We start from the raw sequence: 23,237 nt of genomic DNA on the forward strand, positions 1-23,237 counted from the left end.
TCTCTGGTCTGGACGACTTCACGGGCCATGATTGGGGGCAAACAGAAACATGGCGCCCTCAAAGCGGACCAAGAGAGTCATGAGGATATTTGGTGCATCCTTGAATTTCTGTAGAGTATCATTTGTGGTGGTGAAGTTGTCCTTTTGTTGCAAGGAAGCAATAAAGTCTGTGACATATTTGAAAAGTCCTTGAAGGTCAGAGTCATCCATGGAGGTTTGGACACTTGCAGCTGGTTGGCGGCCTTGCGGGATTCGAATGGAGGTAGATGATGTCCAAGTTGGAGGCTATCATTGTCCCCAATGAGGGAATGTCTTGTGTCAAAAATCGCCAATGTTGTTGGAGTTTGGTAACTAGCTGCTCCTGTGCCCAGATAGTCAGACCCTCGGCCATATATGTGTTCAGGGCGTGTTGGAACGTAGGACAGCGTCTGTAGGTAGCTGTAAGTTCGCCATCACAGTTTGCACACTTTGGCTTTTGAGTTCGTGTTTTAGTACAGCACTGCGATTGGTCGTTGTCCGCACACCGAATGCATCTGGCAGGTAGCTCATAATAATCAACTGTGTGAAAAAATTTGGGTCAGTACTTGGGTTGTAGAGGCTGTCCCGAGCTCGGTATGTTCCACCTTGATTCGCATATCGACTGTATGACGAAGGTCGCAGATCGAGTCACTTGTTGCTCCTGCAGGCAGGGAGAGACAATAAACAAGCTAAGCCACCAACTGAGTAGTTTTTTCACCTCTAGACATGAATTGGTTGGCATAGACTTTTGGCAAGCCTGTGGCGTGCAGTTCTTTTTCCCTTCTTTGGCTGTAATATCCGTCGGTAGATATTTGATGACCAGTTTTAGAGATTTTTCCGTGGGTGGCTGGTGGGTGAAAAACGGAAGTTTGGTTTGCTGAAAGAAGCAGAGCGCCTCACGTTGTCCTCCATAGTCTCAAAATGGTATTTAATCATTTCCCCCTTAAAAATATGGCCTTTATCGGGCCGCAGACCTGTCTCTCTGCCGGGGGGTGTGGCCGAGCGGTTCTAGGGGCTACAGTCTGGAACCGCGCGACTGCTACGGTCGCAGGTTCGAATCCTACCTTGGGCATGGATGTGTATGATGTCCTTAGGTTAGTTAGGTTTAAGTAGTTCTAAGTTCTAGGGGACTGATGACGTCAGATGTTAAGGCCCATAGTGCTCAGAGCCATTTGAACCATTTTTTAGACCTGTCTCTCTATCTATGTATTCAGGGAAAGGTATTTGTCCACATACTCTATCGTGGTATCTTTCCTGGCGGCGCTTTCGGCGGCTGTGGTTGGTCAGAGTGGACGGTGGAGGCAGTTTTCTATGCAGCTGGTTACGTCATCTCTTCCATCTGCTCACCCTCTACTGGTTTGATGTAGGAATCGGGTGTTGGTGCCTGTTGGAATGTTCAAGTTCTTGTGATTTTTTTTTCACTCTTTACCAGTTCGTTTGTGGCGAACTGTTTGAAACAGTTGTGCATCGCCTTCGTCGTCAGACGACTCTGCGGAGTCGGTTTCCGACGCTGGGGGAGGGCCGCGCCTGCTGTCCTCATCTGATGAGTTATTATTATATGCTTCAGATTTTTTCAATCCACGCCTGGCGGCAATGTCCTTCGCTTGTTGTTTGCGCCTCCTGCGATCATCTTTGGTGATTTGCAGATCGTCCGCAGTCGTGAGAGGGTAAATTTTGTCATCAGGTAGAGTGTAAGGTTCTAAACTGACTGTCCTGCCCGCATTGTGTTGTCTGGTTCCCGATCTGGATTTTGGTCTAGGAGGTCACGGCTGGGGGCCAGGCCCTCCGATGTTCGCGTCGTACCATATCGTGCCGTGTCCTTAGCCTGAATCGTCGTTGTAAAATCTCTGTCTTCCATGGCCAGAGGCCGTGGGCGGGCCAGGCCCCTCCATACGGCGATTAGCCAACCCCTGGAGCTGAGGGAGTTCCTCGACTGCCCTCTGTTTTTTTTTCCTTTATTGTAATTTCATTCCTTTGCCACATATGAGCAGGGGAGGACAGGCAGCGGCACAATCTGCCGCTCTTCAGCGGAGTGACATGACAGCTAATAAAAGGAGAAAATTATACATATAAAGGCGATACAAAGGGGACATAAAAACAGGGTAAGGGGAGACAATGGAGGGAAAATATACACTGACATGGAGACGTTCATGGGGACAATTAAAAAAGTCTACATAAAGTTAAAAAACAAAGTTGGCGATTCGTAGAGCACAAAAAACACACTGAAGTTACACACACTGGTTAAAAATTGGCCACAGTATTAAAACACTCCAGAACAAAGACACATTAAACCACTTTAAGAGAGAAAGAATAAAACCTGCTGAGGGAGAGACCTTTGGGGATGCAAAAAGAGGGGAGAGCAAGGTGCAGCGGGGAAATGGTTGAGATGAAAGGAATAGGGGAGTCAGGGGGTGTACCAGGAGACAGGTGGGGTTGGAGATGAAGACGGAAGACAAGGCAGGAGGGAGGGCAGAGACACTGAAAGGGAGCACAGGAGAGATAGGGGGTGTAGGATGGGAAAGCCGCGCAGGAGAAGGGAGGGGGGAAAGGGATCCCTGAGGAGGAGGCAGGAAGAAGGTGGGATTAGAGTTGGTAGGAGGGGTAGACGTCAGGGTGAAGTTCATCATCCAGGAGGGGTAGGTGCTGGCTGGAAGTTGTGTTGGGAAAGGAGGTGGAGGGTGTGGTGATGGGGAGAGGGTGGGACACAACGGTAAAAGTGCGGCAACGGGCTGGGGGTGGAGAGGAAGGGGGACACCTGCGGACTGGGGGGGGGGGGGGAAGAGTCGGCGGGCGATATACAGGGTGCTGATGTTTTCAAGGAAAAGGAGAAGGTGGGGGAAGGGGATGAGGTCATAGAGGATGTACATGGGGGATGGAAGGCGGATACCGAAGGCGAGGGCGGAGTGCATGGCGCTCGAGGATTTGGAGGACGTTATAGAACCTGGGAGCGGCGGAAATCCAAGCAGTGCTGGCATAACAAAGGATGGGGCCGCCCTCTGTCGCTACAGTTCATTTTATACACGATTCTCCCACGACGCCACTGACATGTTGTTGTCCAGCGCGATCTGTTGGCCGGTTTTTGCACTCGTTTTCAATTACATCCGAACCCCTTGTCATTTCAGGCGTGTATGTCAAGGTTTACCTCTCTTAACTAGGATATTCTATGAATTAGTGCATTTTCAAACTTTGATGAACTTTTGGGTCACCCTGAATAACGATCCTACCGTTTTGTCTGGATGAAGGCCTCATTCGCCATTCAGATTATTGCTCTGACATCAGCGGCTGCTCCTCTGTCTTCAAGAACTACACTCGCGAAGTCTGAGACTCGCTAACCTTTTCAACATCGTTATTCTTCATTCTCAGCCTTCTCGTATCTCGTGTATTGATTTAACCCAGCTATAGCCATTATGAAGGACAAAGAGAGATTTTCATAACAACTAAACTACGAGTATTTAGAACAAACTTGAAAGCATTGCTGCTATACTGATGTGAGTCTTGGATGGTTCCTCAGTAGATGTCTCAGGAAAATTGTTAAAGCCATTTGGACAAATGTGATATCGATAGAAGATCTTTGGAACAGTACTAGAGAAGAACTTGCCGCCATCCAAATCAAGAGAAGGAAGTAGAGCTGGATCCGTTATAAACTCCGAAAAAGCCAGAAAGCTGTAGAGAGACCAGCTGTCTGCTGCAACCCATGGGGGAAAAGGAAACGAGAAAGACCAAAGACATCATGGAGGACAGCGCACAAAGAGGCCAAGGAGGAGGAAAACATTTGCAGAGTTCAAAAGATCGTCGCACTAAATCGAGTGCGCTGGCGGAGGTTCGTCGAAGCCATATGCTCTGCTTAAGAGCCACAGGAAATACCGAAAGTATGTTTGGGTTTCGGTGAAATTAACAGAGATAAATGTGAGAATATTGTCATTTGTGACTACACAACGGCTCCTCCCATCCCAAATGAAAAATGAGGCTTGTTTTATGTTATCGTCCTCGTATTCGACGCCAAAGAACATGTAAAAAATATTGGCGTCGATATGTTATCACACATGTTTTGTACTTATTATGTACTAGCTAAGCGCCTGCTACTTCCTCGCATGGACTCGATGGTTTGCACAGCTTTTTGTTTGTTTGTTTTACTTTAATCGAATTTTTGTGTTGTTCACGAACTGCAACGCTTTCTAAACGTTTCACTCTAATTGAGGTCATGGTGTTTACCTGTTGTACTTCTGACCAAAAAAGCGATTCTGGTAGCTGCAGCCCAAAGTTTTTGTTAATCATGCCTTTTGCGTTCTTGTGGTGGTTTGCATACAATCTTTCATCAACTAACACATATTTCTGTATGTCTAACTCAGAAGCCAAATACCAATTTTCATAGATGTAGCTTTAAAAATACTTTGGCTGTTCTTTGATAATGATTTTCTTTCAGTTTAACTTTCACCCATAGGGTCACATTTCCAGAGATGCTGAAACGTGTATTTCTTTAATTCTAACCGAGAAAACAAATATCAATTTTTGTACGTGTAACTTCGAAATCCTTTAATAGCGACATATTTTCAAAAAGACCTATCACCGCTTGTTTAACTGCCTTAGGTGTGGAAATTTCGAAAAATACCCTTCTAACCGACACCTACAGTATACGATCAACGTTCTCTCTGTCCTCAGCATATTGGATTGGGCGATGAAGAGTCAGTGTATATACGTATGTAGATTTACATAACCATTCCGTTAACATCAGGAAGGTAGTAAGTTCAAATGGCTGTGAGCACTATGGGACTTAATATCTGAGGTCATCAGTCCCCTAGACTTAGAACTACATAAACCTAACTAACCTAAGGACATCACACACATCCATGCCCGAGGCAGGATTCGAACCTGCGACCGTAGCAGCCACGCGGTTCCGGACTGAAGCGCCTAGAACCGCTCGGCCACAGCGGCCGGCGAAGGTAGTAATAGTTTATAAACAATAGGGGCTGAACAATATTTCTGGCTTATTTATGGCAGTTATAGGCAGTTGTTTATTCGTTCTTTATTCGGCGATTACTGCTGCGCTCGTAGTGCCGCCTCGACTTCCATTTGCCGAGACGGCTAAACAATCTCAGAATGGATGTTTGCGCCTCTGTGGGTCTGAGTGAGCTGCTTGGCGGGTAGTGCGCCCTCGCGTCGCGTCGACCCATTTAGCTCGCGGCCGCCCTAACTCTGCCTCCGAGGAGAGATTGACCCCATGCTGCGGAAGAGGGACGCGGCCGTATTTCGCGTGGGCGGCAGGCGAGCCGCCCGGCTCCTTACAACTTAGTTTCCGCAGTTGATGTAATGTTTTCCTTTACGCCCCAGAGATCTTAATGTAGTTATCCCGCAGTCGTCCTGGCTCTGCCTTAAATCGCCGTGGAGCGTTTAAACCGCCTAAAACTCGGGCTGTTATTTTTGTCACACGACGGATCGCCCACAAGTGTACTTGTTTACGACTCGGAGTGTATCTTCCGACTTCGGAGGGGGAGGAGGGGGAAGGGGCCCCGGAGCCGGAGCCACGATGGCTGAACCAATGACACCTTAGAATGACAACCTCTCCAGTTACTGAGGGCTGCAGAATTCTGTTTAATCGTTTTGGGCGCCACCAGCGCCACTGTTGGCTGACGGCTCAGAGTTCTGAATTAACTTCCAAGTTTCCGTCTAATTTTACAGGATTTACTGACCGTTTCAAAATTCGTGTACTTGCCAGATTTATACAAACGCCAGAAGAGCGCTATTTTAGTCTCTATGATAGTTAATTCTCAGGTTAGAAGTAAGAATCCTGAATTAAATGATGCAAAGTACCTTGGTTATGAGAAGAACTGAATCAGTTTGTTTGGCAGTACCCCTCTACAAGATGCATAATTTTGAAGTTACTGTGTCTTGTACAACGGTAGTATTTTGCCATCGGAACTCGATTTCGCCGCCGGTCTTGTTCGTACAGAGCGTAAAATAAACAGTACACCCATCGTACTAAATAAAGTTCATCTACAAAAATGAAAAGCAGGGAGGCCAATCACTTGAAACGTAAACAAACTAAAAATTGTTAGAAGTGACTCAACCACACAACTCTTCGCAGTTATTGCTAGATTCCAACACTTCACTATCACGTAGCTACAATTATGAAATGCCACGAACTAGAAAGTGCCTCCTCTACCGGAGACGAGCATCCGTTTTCCTTCGTGATGACTGTTCGATGCGTCGAGGGTAACACATCACATTCGGATTCAGCTGCTAGTCGAATTTCTGTTTAATGATGGACACTGTGTTTCGTTATCGTGCTATTTAAGGTGAAAACTCGGAACATAACCGTTCCTCCTGGAAAATTTTCGGGTGTGCTGCACAGATCAACGATAGGAGAACATTTGTCCTCGGTACATCACTTCCACATATTTCAAAATTTTAACCATGGCTGAAGCAGCAACTGTAGAAAATCTTCACGGTAAATGATAACAGCCGAGCAGTTCCAGGATAAAGATTTATTGAAATCCTTGACCACGGTTTCGGTATATCTAAATATACCTTCATCACAAGCAAAAGTACACTAAAATCACATCCTGCAGTGGAGATACATAAAACAATCGTGCCAAAGGCGTCGTCAGTAGTTAAAATTAAAATATCACCCCCATCGATACAGCATAATTATGAAGAGCCGGTCGATGCGATGAAGGTGTTCGCATCGTGGCCAAGGATTTCAATAAATCTTTATCTTGCAACTGCTCGGCTGTTATCATTTACAGTCAAGACTACCACATACTCTACTCAGAGTAAACTTACCGAAAAAGGAAGAAAGATTTAAGAGTTCAGCGGCGTCATTAGAAATGAAGTATACGCTTGGAATCGAGAAAGACGAGGAATAATATCAGCCATTCGCTTTTAAAGGAAACATCGCGGCCTTCTCCGTTAGCGATGTAGGGTAATAATGGAAAACATAGATTTGTAAGTCCGGAGAGGAATTTGAACCGCAGCCCCTTCGAATACAAGTCCAGTGACTGGACTTACTAGTGCGCCAGCTCGTCACATAAAACTGGGGGATCACGGGAACAGTGGCAACACGGCAGTGTAACGACGTATTGTATGACACGACCTGAAGACGGAGAATAATCTCACATTTATATTTATCGGAAGCACCGGGAAGGTTTCAACGTTACAATCCATATCCCTTACCGTAAGCAGAGAATTTACATCTCCTCTGCTGAATTGATGCAGAAATTCGAAATAACCAAATTCGGCCTCATACTTTTCGTAAGAAGCCGGTGTCAGTACTTCTTCCCTATGTGAACTTTCTTTCTTTGATTACAATGACACTAAACAATACGGTACACAGGTGTACATCTGCATTTACTCTCTGCATGTCACTGCACAAACCGTGGAAGAAGGTGTTTCGCACTTCAATTAATTGTACCTCTTTCTGTACCGTTCACTTAATGCGTCCAAGAAATCTCGTTTATGCCTAAATACACGAGCCGAAGTATCTATTCTTCTGGCCCTCGTGCGAAATATACACGAAGGTAGTTTGTCTTTCTTCCAGCGAATTCCACTTGGTTCTCTTAATCTCTGCCAACACTGTTCTGTTGACTAAATTGGTTTGCCATAACCATCACAGGAAATCTCCTAATTCTTTCGATCTCTTTACCCGCATGGAATAAGCTCCCAAATAGCAAAACAGTGTAAGCTGACGAGAACGTGCCGTTTCTTTAGCATGTTAGCTGCAGTTTACGCAGCTGCGCTGCCAAGCAGAGTATTCTTTTCGCCCTCCCTGTACGTGATTTAATGTATTCGTTGTATTTCATATCGCTTGGAAAAATTCAGAGGTTTAATCGATGCAGCAAAGTCCAGAGACTTATTCTTCACATTTTAATGAGTACTGCTGAAACTTTCTCCTGATCAAGAGCATTGTATTGTATTTAGCCTCATTTTAGGCGAGCTGTGATATGGATCGCCAATGTAAAACTTGAATAATCTGGTTCACATTATCTTGTTGATCGTCGATTTACCTTGATAATAAGTCGATGCGGATCATTCGCCCGAGGCAGGTAATAGTGTGCTTATGACAAACAAGACTACATATTGGGATCCATCTATTAAGAAGTGCTCTAGCCAACGGCGAACTGGGAAATATACGGCGACTGAATTTCCGTAAGTATTACGAGTCTTGAGACATAATAGAATGCGCTCGACTGAAGCCTCATTACGGAGATGATACTTTAGTTATTTGGATGTCCGGTGGTTAATAATAGCGGTCCGTCGCTGTGATGTGGAGTAGGTCATTTACAAATATAGTACACGAAGGTATTCATGAATGCTGACCATTCACACGATTGTATAAACTACTATTTTATTACTGTGATTCATACTTAACAAGCTACACATTCAAAACTTCTTCCATGTAGTGGAAGTAGTTGTCAAGCAGATGTGATTTGAGTTTTTGTTTGAAGTTTATTTTATTATCTGTTGGACTGTTTGCATCATTGAGTAAGAGATGAAATATTTATGTGGATAAATGCTTCACTACTTTCTGCCTAACACTAAGGCTAACTGAGGGATAATGAATGTCATTTCGCCATTTAGTATTACATGTATTTCTGAATGTTAATAGTATCTGAGACAGAGAACGTTGTTGGGAGACACAGCTTGCGTTATGTTAACTGATGTATTTGCTCTTCTGCCTTCGGAACCTGACATCACTCTTGGTCGTGCTTCGTCCACATAGAGAGAAAGAAAGAGAGAGAGAGAACACGAAAAGACGTGCAAGAACTTGAGTGTGGTCCATTTATTTACATAATTGTGCAATTCCTGAAAGTCTCTCCCTGCGTTTCGTACTGCATCACTCTATTTTGATCAGTGCCTACACAACGAACACAAATCACCGTTATGCACCCGCTTTCCCACCGGCGATTATGTGATTATTCTTCGTTCGCCTCAGCGAACAGGTATAATTAGGATGGACTTGTTGAGTGTCAGTTCTTTAAAATGTATGGTTAATGAGATTGTGTATAAAGCTCAGTTAAATTTAGCATGAAAGTTTACCAATAAAGGATAGCCGTCATTCTCCGCTGCAGGGTTTCCCAGGATAGTTCACGGTAGAGCTCCAGCTAATGCGTGTGGGCTGACCACCTTATGGATTCATTCGTCGCTGTATTTGTGTTGCACGCCTCTGAGGCGTAGAGCAAATGTTGCGCTGAATCGTTGCTGACAAGCTGTCTTTTCCACGAGCAGAGGAAAACGACTGTTACAGGCGCCAGTAGTATTCGTGACAGGTCTTGAGATGCCATCTCACTGAATTTCCGCTGTGTCTCTTGTCGCGTGTCGCACGGCAAGCATCGCCCGCGCGAAAAGCGCCCTGCACAATGTTTCTGTGCTTCCAGTTGCTTACGATAATGCTTCTGAAAAGGCTGTTCTGTAATGCTCCTCATAACCAATCGAATAGAAATTTGTGAGAAAAATCTTTTGGAATCCAGGATTTACTCCCAGTTGACCATTAGGACGAAAATGAGGGTCAGACTTCCATCAACAGTGAACATAACTTCATAAATTTAATATCGTCTAAAAGAGACAAGTTTGTTTAATTCTCAAAGGCTGTGGTCAAATGGCAGCTTAATTTCGTTATTTCAGTGCCCAGATAAGGTTAGATCCTGGATACTGGGAGACCTTACTGGCACATTGAATAATGGTACTGTCGTTCTTAAATTGTGAGCGGTTGTTACTAACTGATAAGTGTGAGGCATTGTCGAGTGTGTGGTGGTTTAAATAGCCGCCACAGAGCGAAATGGTGCAGTGGTTAGCATACTGAACACGTATTCGGAAGAACAGAGATCCAAATCTCCGTCCAGACTCCCAGATCTTACTTTCCCGTGGTTTCCCTAAAACGCTTAAGCCAAATGCCTGGATGGTTCTTTTGATGTGTAGAGGCCCATCCTTCTCCCCAACCGTCTCAGATGACTTCGTTGTTGTCTTTTTTTAAATAGGCCTATTTGTGTATAGGAAATTTGAGGGTCTGCATCAGGCATAGTTCTAATCCTATGGTTTTGCGCAATGTCAAGTTTGTGTCTTAATGTAAAATTGTCCAGAATATTGCTTCACGTGACATTAACGGATGGGTATATAAAGTAAGCTAATTTTTACATGTGCAACAATAAAATTTTCGCAGGTGATGCAAATGTCTATAATGAAGTACCGTCTGTAAAAGCTTGCATATCTGCTCTGTGAGATATTGATGTATACATTGGCATCTTGCTTCAAATGTTCAGAAATGTAAAATTATGAGCTTCACAAAACGGAAAAAAAGAAAAAGAAGTCGCTAGGCATCCTACCACTACGGTATAAGTTAGTCGCAATTGGAGTCCGTCAACTCTTGGAAATAGCTGGATAGGTACGTAAAATGGGACGAACACATAAGCCCGGTCGGTAATAAATTAGGTTGTTCATATTGATAGATTGGGGAAATGAAATCAGTCAACAAAGGAGATTAGCGTTATGTGAGGAGTCTAGGGACTCTACTACATCCCCCTACGTATCGCTCCTGATTCCGAGGATAACATTAGACTAATTACAGCGCGCACAGACGCGTTTCGGTAATCATTGTTCCCACGATGGAAAAGTGACTGGAATGGAAAAAAGCTCAAAAAAGTGGCACAGTAAAAACTGCCCTCTGCGATGCATTCCTCAATGCTTTGCAGAGCATAGATGTTCATAATGTTGATGCAGGTTTATATTAGGGTACAGTTACTCGTACATCATCAAAAACTTACATGACACACACATCCACTTGTAAAGTTAAACAATTACAACGATTTACAATGTTTGATATATAGTTACAGTGTGGAACATTACTGTTTACGTTTTTCTCTTTATGCAGGGCTATTCAAAAAGAAGGAACAGATTTCAGACACCTCTTGCTCCCAAACTACCAAAGGTAGAAACACAATCCTAACGTTCCTGGAAAGAGAAAGGTTCAAATTTTTGTGCATTCAATATGAGCACTATGTGTTTCACGAGAAATATCAAATCGTGATAAAAGTCACAAGGTGTGAGGTCTGGAGACCTGGGACGCCGCCGGCGATCAAGTTCATCTGTTGCTTCTCCTCTGCCAATCAAATGCCTGGAATGCTGTCATTCAGGTAACGTCGGGCGTTAGAGAAGCACGTCCGACTTTGCCTGAATGACGTCGGACCTGCTTAGAGTATCATTTCCAATTTATTTGAGGAAGACAAACAAGGTCAGTTGTATCTAGCAAGAACAGTAGTGAACGCCATATCGAATCCTGTAGCGAGCAACTAGTGATTCGTATACTCTCTATTAAAAAAAATAAAATAAAAAATAAAAAAAACCCATTACTTTTTATGAAACCTGATGGAACTGCTGTACGGGACCCCTGTGACAGTTAGCTTCAGAAGTAGTGACTTATTATTACATATGTATACAAACTAAGATGGAAAATAAGCAATTAGCTCTACAGATGTAAAATAGGAACTGTGCGTAGAAAAAAAAAATATTGTTGATGAACAGGTTAATTTGCATGAATACATTCGTTTCGTTCAGTCATGGATATATAGGAAAGAAAATATTTTAAAGGCAGCAATAGCGATGGAAGACAAGAACGGTTGTCTGCTGTAGCAAGAGACAGAACGCCAAAAGTGTAGCTCTTGAATGGTACTGCTTAAGATTACGTAGCATGTGCAATCATTTCCAGTGCGCATGCTTTCTTTCATTGTCTCCGAGAAAGGGTCACGGGAAGGACAAAAAGCCATGGGCAGGCCGATAACTCCTCTTCGCAGGTCACCCGACTTTAGTAGCCTGCCCACAGACTTCGCGGCTCCTGTTTTACGGGAACAGTACCTTCGTTCTCCGTCTGTCCGGCTTGTGCAAACAGCGCCTTTTCCAGATATCGGTCGCGCCGTGGGTTGCTGGAGAACCTCGGAGGATATTGCGCGGGGGCGGCGGGACAGGTGACACGTGGCCAATAACATCGACCGGCGACGCGCGAGAATCGACCTCGCCGTCGACCGCGATGGTTGCACTGTCGAAGCTGTGTGCCAGTTTTACCAGTTTCCTCAGTGCCTGTCTGCCCACGACTTAAATTCACTGACGCCATTGCCGATTACAGTTTCTGTAAGAGTACCTGCCCGGTGTGAATACTGCTGCAAATCGCGCGGCATTTGTCGTGTGGTATTTTCGTCAGTTTCCCTGAAATAATTTATTATGTATGTAACAGACAGTGTAGCCAGGACAGAAAGTGTTACGTACCATTTTGAATCAAGTGACACATCAGGTTACAGATACCCTAATTACTCTTATTTAGCATTTATTAGAGAAGAAGAGACGGCTCTTGACTGCATTGAGGTGTCAAAAAGCGTGAGACATTGTGACTGAAACACAGTTAATTGTGTTTACTTCACCATTTGTATCAAAGAGACTGATGGCCTCTGAGTTTGATTATGAGAGCAGCCAGTTTGTTACGAAGGTGTCTTTTATTAGTAATAGCTTGGTGTGGTTACCTCATTTACATTTAAATTTAGAGTACTGGGGAGTCATGCGATCGTTGGCATTGTTACGTTCCGGTGTTACAACGCAATAAAACGTTGCTTGTGATTTGTGTCATATTCCTGTCTTTTAATAATGCTTTTATTGTGCGTTTTAACTTCTGTCGCCGGCCGGAGTGGTCGAGCGGTTCTAGGCGCTACAGTCTGGAACCGCGAGACCGCTACGGTCGCAGGTTCGAATCCTGCCTCGGGCGTGGATGTGTGTGATGTCCTTAGGTTAGTTAGGTTTAAGTAGTTCTAAGTTCTAGGGGACTGATGACCTCAGAATTTAAGTCCCATAGTGCTCAGAGCCATTTGAACCATTAACTTCTGTCGTGTAGGAACATCATGTGGTACAGTTGCAGCACTATAAAAGGCGCGGCGTAAGTGTTTACCCGCAAATTGAACGGCCCAAGGTCGTACGGCATCAGACGTATTGAGCACCTGTGCATGATCCTTCGAAGCCGCTAAATGTTATTGAAGGAACCTATATTGATTAGAATCCAAAGAGAGTTATTTCATTTTCTGGACAACTATGGAAAAACCTTGGTGCATTTGTGATGAACACACATAAAATTTTGCTTTTTTGTATCAGGGCGAGAGGGAACAAGTGACTTCAAGTGTTCTGTACCGTAGCGCTCCAAAACACAAGTGTCAATGCTTTCTGAGAAGACAGAAACATATTAAACGCGTAATAATGTAGAACAGAAGAGTAGCCATACACGGATTGAAGAACTGCTTGTGTCCCGTCTTTGTCGAAAAATGCTTGACTAAGACCTTTCTGAATGCACAGTCGATGACGTGACGGGGCCTTCGCGCCACACGACCAAACGTTCATGCATCAGATGGTTGAAAACATACCGGATGTCTGTCACGCATAAGACATAATTATACGTGTAATTGTGAGAGCTTTGATTACAGTTTTTAATGTCGGAAACATGCCTGCTCCACAACATTACTCGTCTGTGTGCTCTCATAATTGGAGAACTCGTACCAGATTGACCGAGGAGGCGTTCTATTAAGGCACTGGGATGTTATTCGGAAATCGTGAGGTTCAAATCCACGAACAACTCCCCTAGTTTTGATTTTGTGTAATTTTCATGTACCACTATAGACCAATACTAAGGTTTTTTCAACAAATCTGTTGTTCATCTCCTACTTCAACCTTGTTGTTTCCTGATGTCTGTGATGTCGACGAGACGACGAATCTCATCTGCCTTCCTACCTCGCCGGGCGAAGTGACCGTGCGGTTAAAGACGCTGCAGTCTGGAACCGCAAGACCGCTACGGTCGCAGGTTCGATTCCTGCCTCGGGCATGGATGTTTGTGATGTCCTTAGGTTAGTTAGGTTTAACTAGTTCTAAGTTCTAGGGGACTAATGACCTCAGAAGTTGAGTCCCATAGTGCTCAGAGCCATTTGAACCATTTTTGAACCTTCCTACCTCCTCTCGCAACTTGGGTGACATCTCGGAAAATACTGATGTAACACACATAAACAGTAAATTTGCTATTAAGAAATAATGAAGTTGAATGGTGGATAGGAAAAGCGGTTTTAGAAGTGAGGTAAGATATTAAGCTTCCACCAATTTTATTAAGTTTCAGAAGATCACGCATATTTAACATGAGCGGACCATCCCACAGTGTGGTTGAAAGACAGGGTATTTAGAATTTCTATGAATCTATCGCAACATGGAGATTGAAATTCTGTGCGAACAGGGACAGAAAGTAACTGCAGGGTGTAATGGAGAACGCCAAGAAAACTTCGTGACAATCGACAGGCGGTACCTTGCTCATGGTGTACTGTATGTGTCGTATCTAAAGTAGAACAGGACGATTTTTTTTAGAAATTGCTGTGATTTTTCTCTCAGGATGTACCTTATACACCGAGTGAATTAAAATGTTCTCAGTTGATTCTCTGCGCTGTTCTGTCTTCGAAATAATCAAATCTCAGTCAAGTTACATGGCGGTAATTTGTTTGAATCCTGTTGATGGTAAAAGCTTCTTCATAAGAATTTTGGCCACACGTGGAAGAGAAGGTGTTTGTTACGTACATGTGGGACACTCAGTGAGCTAGTTTGTAGATCGGCATTGTCAGCAGTGTCTTGACTAAATGAGGCAGACTCCGCTGTGATTTTTGAGAGGAGATGGTTGTCTCTGGTTTGTGTTTCGCTCTGTGCTTTTTTCCTGTATTATTTATGACAGTAATAATGGAACGTCAGTTTGGTCCAACGTTGCATTTATATACTTTTCATATTGTTCAAAGTTTAAAGAAAGATAATTGAAACTCAGTTTCACGAAGACAGTGACCGGGACAGAAATGCGGAATTCACGTATTGGCCTAACGTTACACATGTGAAAACGGTGTGCATCGGCGGGCGAAAAATAATAATGTCAACATTAACTGAATTTTCCTTCGGTGGTTGGCAGACCATGATAATAATACTAAAAAGGAAAACACTTCTTAATGTTCTGCAAATTTATATTTATTTGGTCACGATCCGGTTTTCGGCTTCTCAGGCCATCTTCAGGTGACAACTGAATGTCGCAAACACAGATAGAAATGAAAGGTATTATTTTTGTAGAAGATACAAAAATGACACAAGGTTTACACAGGAAAACATTCAATAATTACTTTAAATAAGAAATAGGTGAACAAACGTTTTTTATGTGGAGATACATTTAACAAATGATGAGAAATAAGATTAATTTACACTTTGAATCTGGCATTGGGAGCGAAAATTTAATTTAATAAGGAGAAAATGGAAACTGAGTCTAATCGTTTAATACTAGGCTGGCATTCTGTGTCATGTGATTATTTCTAGTATTTCCCCTAGGGTCACCTTTCTGCTTTTTTGCTAAAAAATTATCAGCAAAGGACGAATAGTTCTTCCTTAATAGCTAGCTTCTATCATGTTCACGTAGCCTAGTTGCTATTGCTCTGCCTGACTGACCAGCATACACTTTTGCACATTGCTTGCAAGTTATTTTATACACACTATACTGTGCCAAGGATTGCAGTTTGACGCTACTGTTGAATAAAAATTTTGATATTGTATTGATATTATAAAATTGCAGGTCTTTAGTTGCTAGACTTTAGTTGAAGAAGTCGAAAGCCGGTTAGTGATCAAAGAAATAAAGAGTTTGCAGAACGTTATGAAGTGTTTTCCTTTTTAGTATTATTGTAATATTGTCTTTTCGACAAATCGTCACCGCTCGTGACTCCAGAGTATTGCCAGTTTAACGTTTTCGTGCAAACGTGTTTATCTTTTGTAGTATTCGTACTGTACAATGTAATTTTTTCTACAGCTTTCTCGTCTTGTAAATCCTTGTCAAAACTGCGATGGGTTGCTGGTGTTGTATCGTCATTTGAATGGGAATATTGAGAAATCCTACATGTTTTTGTTTGCTATGATTTCTTTACTTTAAGCATATAGCCCGATCATGACAAAGAGATGTGTTCATTTTCTGTGTTGTTATGCAGCCGTTGTATGACCTAAACTGAAGGGAAACCCCATGTTTACAAAACACTTGCGCTTTCTCGAAATTTTAAGTTGCCAGCACTGTTAACTATCAGTTTTATTTGAAAATTTTCCACCAGCGCTTTAATTTAAAATTTAGGCAACCACGTGTGGACACGTGTTGCACATGTGAAGAGCTCTGTGTAACATCGGAAGTCCATCTCTGAATGACGCTGCTAAAAGGGCAACAAGAAATGAGTTAATAGGCACCAGAGGCCCACTGATAAATTCTTCAGAAAATTACATGCAGTTAAAGGGAAAAGTGAAACAGACTCTATTATTGCTGGGTCTCTCGTTTGATTTGATGCAGAACCCGCAGTTGCCTCAGATACTAATACAAGGCATGTTTTATTTGTGTCAGCTTTTAGTAAATATTTAACGTGCGTGACGTGCGGAGAGCAAGAGTTTTACCTGTATCATGAAGGAATAGCATTGAAAAGCCCTGATGAAGTCTGTTCATTTCTTTTTGAATGCTGGACTACATATTAAACACCTTCACTTTTTCTCCAGTTCTCGTGGAGGCCAAAATGAAAACCATGCTAAGGTGAGATGTTGTTTAATGCTTATGGGACATGGAAGATTTCATTTCATAGCCCATTACTTTTCAATAAGAGGCCACTCTTATCTACCGTATGATAGAGATTTCAGCATGATAAAAAGGAAAATAAGAACGGGCGATAGAATATATTTGCTGAAAAAATAACTGAGTCCAGCAAAATATGAATTTTGAAGTGATAACACAAAAACAGACGAGGTGCTAAATTTCAAGGAATGGTGGCCAATTTTCTACCAGAAGAATGCTATTGTCGTTGAAACTCAAGGAAGGGCTGTACAAAGGAATAAAAAACAGCACTGTTCGCTTGAACGTGTTGGTGTTGTTGAAGTTGTTCCAGCGTAACGAAAAATTCCGGCACGAAGATCAAGAACGCATGAGCAGAGAAGGCTGCGAGACGACGTCAGCCAATAGCACGCTGACAAGGACGCTTCGACCATAGATACTAGTAGACTGGCCTTGCTGTGCAGAAGCTGTAGGGCTGGTGTGGCTCCAACATGAACCACGTGACTGTTGGCAAAACGTGGCGGGATTTCAAATCAGCGGTTTGCCATCCTATGTTTGTATCGTATTTTACCCACATTTCTCAATTGACTGCCAAACGCTTCCAACAAAAATTACTTTTTTATTTGCGAAAAATTATGTCAGAACTATATTTGACCTGGATTTGTTTACAGTACCATTTATAAAATCTAACAAATACATCGAACGCCCCTCTGGTGGGCGGCGGGACGAAATTTACTATAAACTATCAATTAAAGTAAAATGTCGTTAAAATTATTTAACAGTAAGAGTGGGCTCGTGTCAAAACTTTGAATATTGGATTTGCCGCGTTTTGAGCTCTAGTCACTTATAAAAGAAAATGGGATACGGGAATTATGTCAACTATAGGTTATGTCAACTATAGGTGCCAAAATTGTCGACTTTAGGAGCAGGTCTATTTTAGAGTATCAACTTTAGTTGCACTTCAAAGCTTCAGTTCCAACTATTTTTACAAAAACTATCAGTTTAAAAAAAATGATATTTTAGATGAAAGGTGAGACTTTGAAGTTTCAGAAAATAATTTTGGAGCCTACATTTATTTAATAGTATTAGAAGGTAGAAAAAAATTATCTTCGTTTGTCGACTATAGGTGCTCTTACCTTATTAAAATCTCACTTATATATACAAAAAGGCGCGTATGTGCAGATGGCTTACAGTTTTTCCATTTCAGGGCCTGTATCCAAAGCTGCCTTCGGTTTTCATCCTTAGTGAACCTATGAGTAGGAACGAGAAACAGTTATACTTACTTCTGTAACAGAATTATCACAGATACTTTCCAAAATGTAATATGAATCTGAATTTACAGGTATCACTTTCAACACTTTAATTTACGTGATACTCTATTTCAAGTGTAAAAAACATATAAAAGTCACTTCATCAGATTTCAATAAACGCATCTGCACTATCATAGGAACACAAGTGAAATGTAATGCCATTTCCCCCGACAAAACGCTGAGTACAGCCATAAGCGCAACCCGAAACAATCGTGTTTTGCCAACTTTCACGTGACCTTAGCCCAGAGATGTTGGAGCCACGAAAATGACGTCAGGGCCAGTCTATTATATTTATGGTCGAAGCTAGGACGTCACGACGACAGGAGCGGCCTCTACTAGAAGAGAATATAAGCGCCGCTCCTGCCAGCCTCGGCAGGTATTGCACAACCGACAATTGCTACGGAACAATGGACCATTGGTAGTAAAGAGAAATTTAGGGGAAAGAACATGTCACGTATCTCATGAAAATTTTAGTTTTTTGAACATGCCGGGTTTCTCAATATTCCATTCATGTGTGTTTTCGGAACAGTCGCAGGACTTCCATTTGACAGATGATTGGCCCAACTTCGTAACAAACTCTCCAGTTCTCTTGACCGCATCAGCGAGGCGGTTTGTTTGAGGCAACGACACATACAGTACACACAATCTGTCGAATTGTTTTCAAAGTAGTCCCGCGAAATTGAACGAATAGTTGGCGTTTGCCTGCACTGTGTTCGGCGTGCCGTCCACGAGACGCCCTTCGTGATCCGCTTCGGCACTGGATAATTGCGCGGCCGACTGCCGTTGCGATAGTCGCCTTTGTTGCCCCCAGGTCGGCGTGCGTGCCACTTTTTTTCTAGTTTTTTGTATTTTTATTTCGTCCCGAGACAGCGCGCTCGCCACCCCCTTATTGTACTGTAACACGCGAACTGCTCACTGCCCCAAACTGCAATCGTTTGAACCCACTTACGCGAGCGGCGTCGTCGATTCCTTTTCGCATCAGTGTTTCAATCCGTCGGCGAGTCGACGCACGTTTTGCCTCGTTCCGAAGCCATCGCGGCCCTCGGGGTAGTTATTTTTGATGGCGCGCTCAGCTGTTCGGTGTGGCGCTCCCCCACGATTGTTCTGGCCAGCGGCGCGTCTAGCGCGCCGTTCTGATTGACGCGAGTGAGTTAGGAGAGGCGGCGGCGCGCTGATTGCAGCTATTGACGCGTGAGTCACAGGCGGCGGCGGCGGCCCGCTGAATGGCTGCAGGAAGTGCCACTGTCGCCGTTTGAATGCCGACGAGCAGCGCCAATTTCCAATAGGCGCCGCCCGCCGCGTCGCATCGCGTCGCGCGCCGGCCTTATTTTTGCTGTTGGTCACCGAGGTGCGGTGTAGCCGGCTAATGCTTTAATTGTTACCTGTTAATGGCCGGATGATTTTCTCCATTGTCTGTAAAAAGTTACTTTATCGAGATAATGGTGTGAAAATTGATACTCATATAGTGATAACGACGTAGAGTACCCTTCCACCCCGACCCAGCCCAGGTTTTAATGACCTTTTCAAATAATCTTGCACTCCTGTGCCTAAATATTTGCCAGTGGAATGCGGGGCGACATTAGCGTGCCGAATAGAGCAGCGAGTATTCCTAATTCGTAAAGTCTTAATAAATGTGTTCATTAAAGCTATTCTTGGAGTCATTTCGAATTCTGTTTGGTGATTGATTTCCACGATCAAAATGTTGACGACGATGAGGTCCCACACTCAGAGGACCGTAGGAGACGATGCAGGAGACCCGCACCTCTGTACTGGGCAAGGTCCTGATGGAGGTGGTTTGCCATTGCCTTCCTCTGACCGTAATGGGGATGAATAATGATGATGATGAAGACGACACAACACCCAGTCATCCCCGCCGGGAATCGAAACCGGGACCCCGTGCGCGGGAAGCGAGAACGCTACCGCAAGACCACGAGCTGCGGAATAAATTCATTAACAGTCGATACTGCAGTGCCTGTATTGCTCTTCTTAACAACACAGGCACTGCAATATCGTATCTGTCTGCCGATAGCAAGTAGCGACTTTCAATTATAATGTCTTCCCCTTAACGGGAATTCCATAACGTGTGTACGAGTGCTGCTTGTGACGCAGGAATGACGACATATGGAAGTTTGGGTCTGGCCGTGAGTCGCTCACGGATAGCCAAATCGGTTAAGGCGACCGCTGGTGTAAAGCGGGAAATCCAGGTTCGAGTCCTGGACCGGTGCAAATTTACATTGTCGTCATTCACTTTTACAGTTGACGGGTGTATTATATAGTCTTCTCATAGAACGGACATACGACTGCAAAATGAAGAGAAGATTTGCTACGCTAGCGAGCGTCAGAGGCAGAACAACTTTGAGTAGTGTCCCAGACAGGTGCACCTCCCGTTGTTGTTGAATCAATCAGTGCTCTACAAAATCTTTACAACTAAAACAATCGACCGACAGAGTCCGAGCCTAATTTTGTCGCAAGAGTTCTAACTGTAGCTAAACCGAATGAAATACGAGGGTGACTCAAATGAAAACCTTAAATATTTTTTTAAAATATTATTTACTGTGCAGAAGTGGTATAAAGCTGAATCACTTTTCAACATAATCTCCCCCACGCTCAATGCAAGTCCTCCAGCGCTTACGAAGTGCATAAATTCCTTTAGAAAAACTTCTTTTGGTAGTCCGCGCAAGCACTCATGCACCGCGTGGCGTACCTCTTCATCAGAACGAACTTCTTTCCTCCCATTGCGTATCTGAGTGGTACAAACATATGTAAATCACTTAGGGCAAGGTCTGGTGAGTATGATGGATGAGGAAGACACTCAAAATGCAGGTCTGTGATTGTTCTAACTGTTGTATGGGCAGTGTAGGGCCTTGCATTGTCCTGTCATGCCAGCCGGAGTGGCCGTGCGGTTCTAGGCGCTACAGTCTGGAGCCGAGCGACAGCTACGGTCGCAGGTTCGAATCCTGCCTCGGGCACGGATGTGTGTGATGTCCTTAGGTTAGTTAGGTTTAATTAGTTCTAAGTTCTAGGCGACTGATGACCTCAGCAGTTAAGTTGCTTAGTGCTCAGAGCCATTTGTCCTGTCATCCTGTGTCAAACATGTATCACCGTACTGAACCTTCATTCGTCGATGAATTTCAATTAGGTTTCACACCTTCACCACGCAAAACCCGAATAACAGAACGCTGTTCTTCCCCAGTGCAAGTCGCAAGTGGGGCGGCCATCTTTATACTGATACTGCGACGGTATGTGTACATCTGCACTGTGCTGCCACCTACAGGCCATTCTGCACGCTGTTTGTAGCACGCTTACCAATTACAGGATAACGGCGCGAAATTTCGATTTGTTATTACAAATTTAAGGTTTTCATTTGACTCACCCTCGTACGTTCGAATGGGAGACATGTTTCAACGATCTCTGTATACTTAACTACCGAACCGGGCAATGCTCACAATTGCTAAATATTTATGGGAATTGGATGCGCGACCTAATCTCCTCCTCCTCCGTCTCCCTGCCCACCTCCTCCTCTCCCTCTCTTCGCCCATCACCTCCTACTCCTCCCTTCCTCTCCCTCCATTTGCTCCGCCCTCCTCTCTGTCCACCACCTCCTTCCCCTATCTCTGTCCTTGAGCAGTGTTTATTGTTACTGCAAATTCGAATTCCGTAATAGTATTCTAATAATAAGCCTGTAAGCCTCTACATGACTTTTCTATTTTCTGTGAAAAGAGACAGCGAGGAAGAAAAGAGAACAACACATTTTGTGTGTGTGTGTGTGTGTGAGAAATAATTTGACTAATGGTTTAATTGTCAGTCATAGTTAAAACGGATTGCGAGGAAGAAAACAGACTGTACATTTTCACAGCAGAGCACATCAGTTTGTTTCTCGCAGTCGGTTTTTAAAACGTTTGCCTCTTGCAAAACACTGTTTACTTTTTCGTCGCCTAGACAACTTTTGCCACCGTTCTGCTTCGTTAAATATAAAAATCTCTCGTTATTCCTTTCTACTGTAGTTTAGAAGGTACAGTACAAGCTCCTGTCAGTACTCTGTAACTATATGACTTTTGACGACTGTTAGTTGAAATAATGTAGGCAGTGTAATTAATTATTTGACTTACTTTTTATTCGTTCTCAAACAGTTACAAAATGCTAATGCACTCCTCATTTTGCATCCGCTCGATACCACAGTTACTAGACAAGTCAGAGAGCAATCTTCTTCTTTCGTTCGTGACAGTGAAAAATATTCACGCATACATATTCCTTTGCTTAACTGCGCACTTAATCTATAGCAAAGCAGATTAATAAAAAGTGTAAAGAATTGCGCTGCTACGAAACTAAACGGATTGAATTGTGTCGCGAAGCAAACGAATGGCGAGAACAACAAAACTACTTATTTTGCACGGGTTGAATCCAGTCGCTGAATACCTCGATATTTTCTGAGACAAATGTCGTAGAAACAGTTACCAGCCAGCTGGTTCGCTAAAAAGCCGACAGAACGCCGTGAATAATTTTACAGAGCAGGAGAGGCAGCGAGTCTCGGATGGTGCTGCGCTAAGCTCCAGACGGGGACTCCTCCAACAGAGGACTCTCGGGCGCGGCACACAATGGCGTGTCAACGCTCTCACTCGATGAGGGCGCGTGATCGGCAATCGATGACCCAGTCGCCGATCCGCAGTCACCTGCATAGGAGCGTCGCCGATAATTAGCGGCCAACCTGCTGCTGGTGCCGCCGATGACAAAGCCACGGTGTTTGCGTTCGTGCGCGCTGTCCGGATCCGCCGGAGTTCACTACGGAGCGCTACAGTAAAAGCGATGACGCACGGCACCCGTGCCGTGTCCAATGCTATGCTAAAACGTATTGTGTCCCTCAGCAACGCCGCACGTGCTGGTAACATGTCGCGTATCAGCCTGAGGTCTGCTATTTACTGCCCTCTGTATCTCATGAACGAACAGAGCGAGCTGGGTTTCAGACAGCTGGGTGTTTACAGAAACCTTATTGAATCCTATACGCGACTATTTCCGTCTAATGGAAGAACATCATACACGAGTGAAAAAGTAATACGTAATTACACAATCTATTCTGGTCAGTGAAGTATGTCTATAGTTTAGCGCATCTGTCCTCCACCCTCCTAATGGGTAACTAAAGACCGACTTATTTTCCAGTTACATTTCACGTTTTGCTATTCCAGTGACCCACATAAACCTTCGACAGAAATGGAGTCGGTTTTTCCGCATTTGCGACATAGATTGTAATGTGTACCCATCAGATCCAGTGCCCTTTCATCTCGTAACTTATGATTCAAGTCACCCTCGGGTTT

Source organism: Schistocerca americana, chromosome 3 (assembly GCF_021461395.2).
Source record: "Schistocerca americana isolate TAMUIC-IGC-003095 chromosome 3, iqSchAmer2.1, whole genome shotgun sequence".
In the NCBI taxonomy this organism is placed as follows: domain Eukaryota; kingdom Metazoa; phylum Arthropoda; class Insecta; order Orthoptera; family Acrididae; genus Schistocerca; species Schistocerca americana.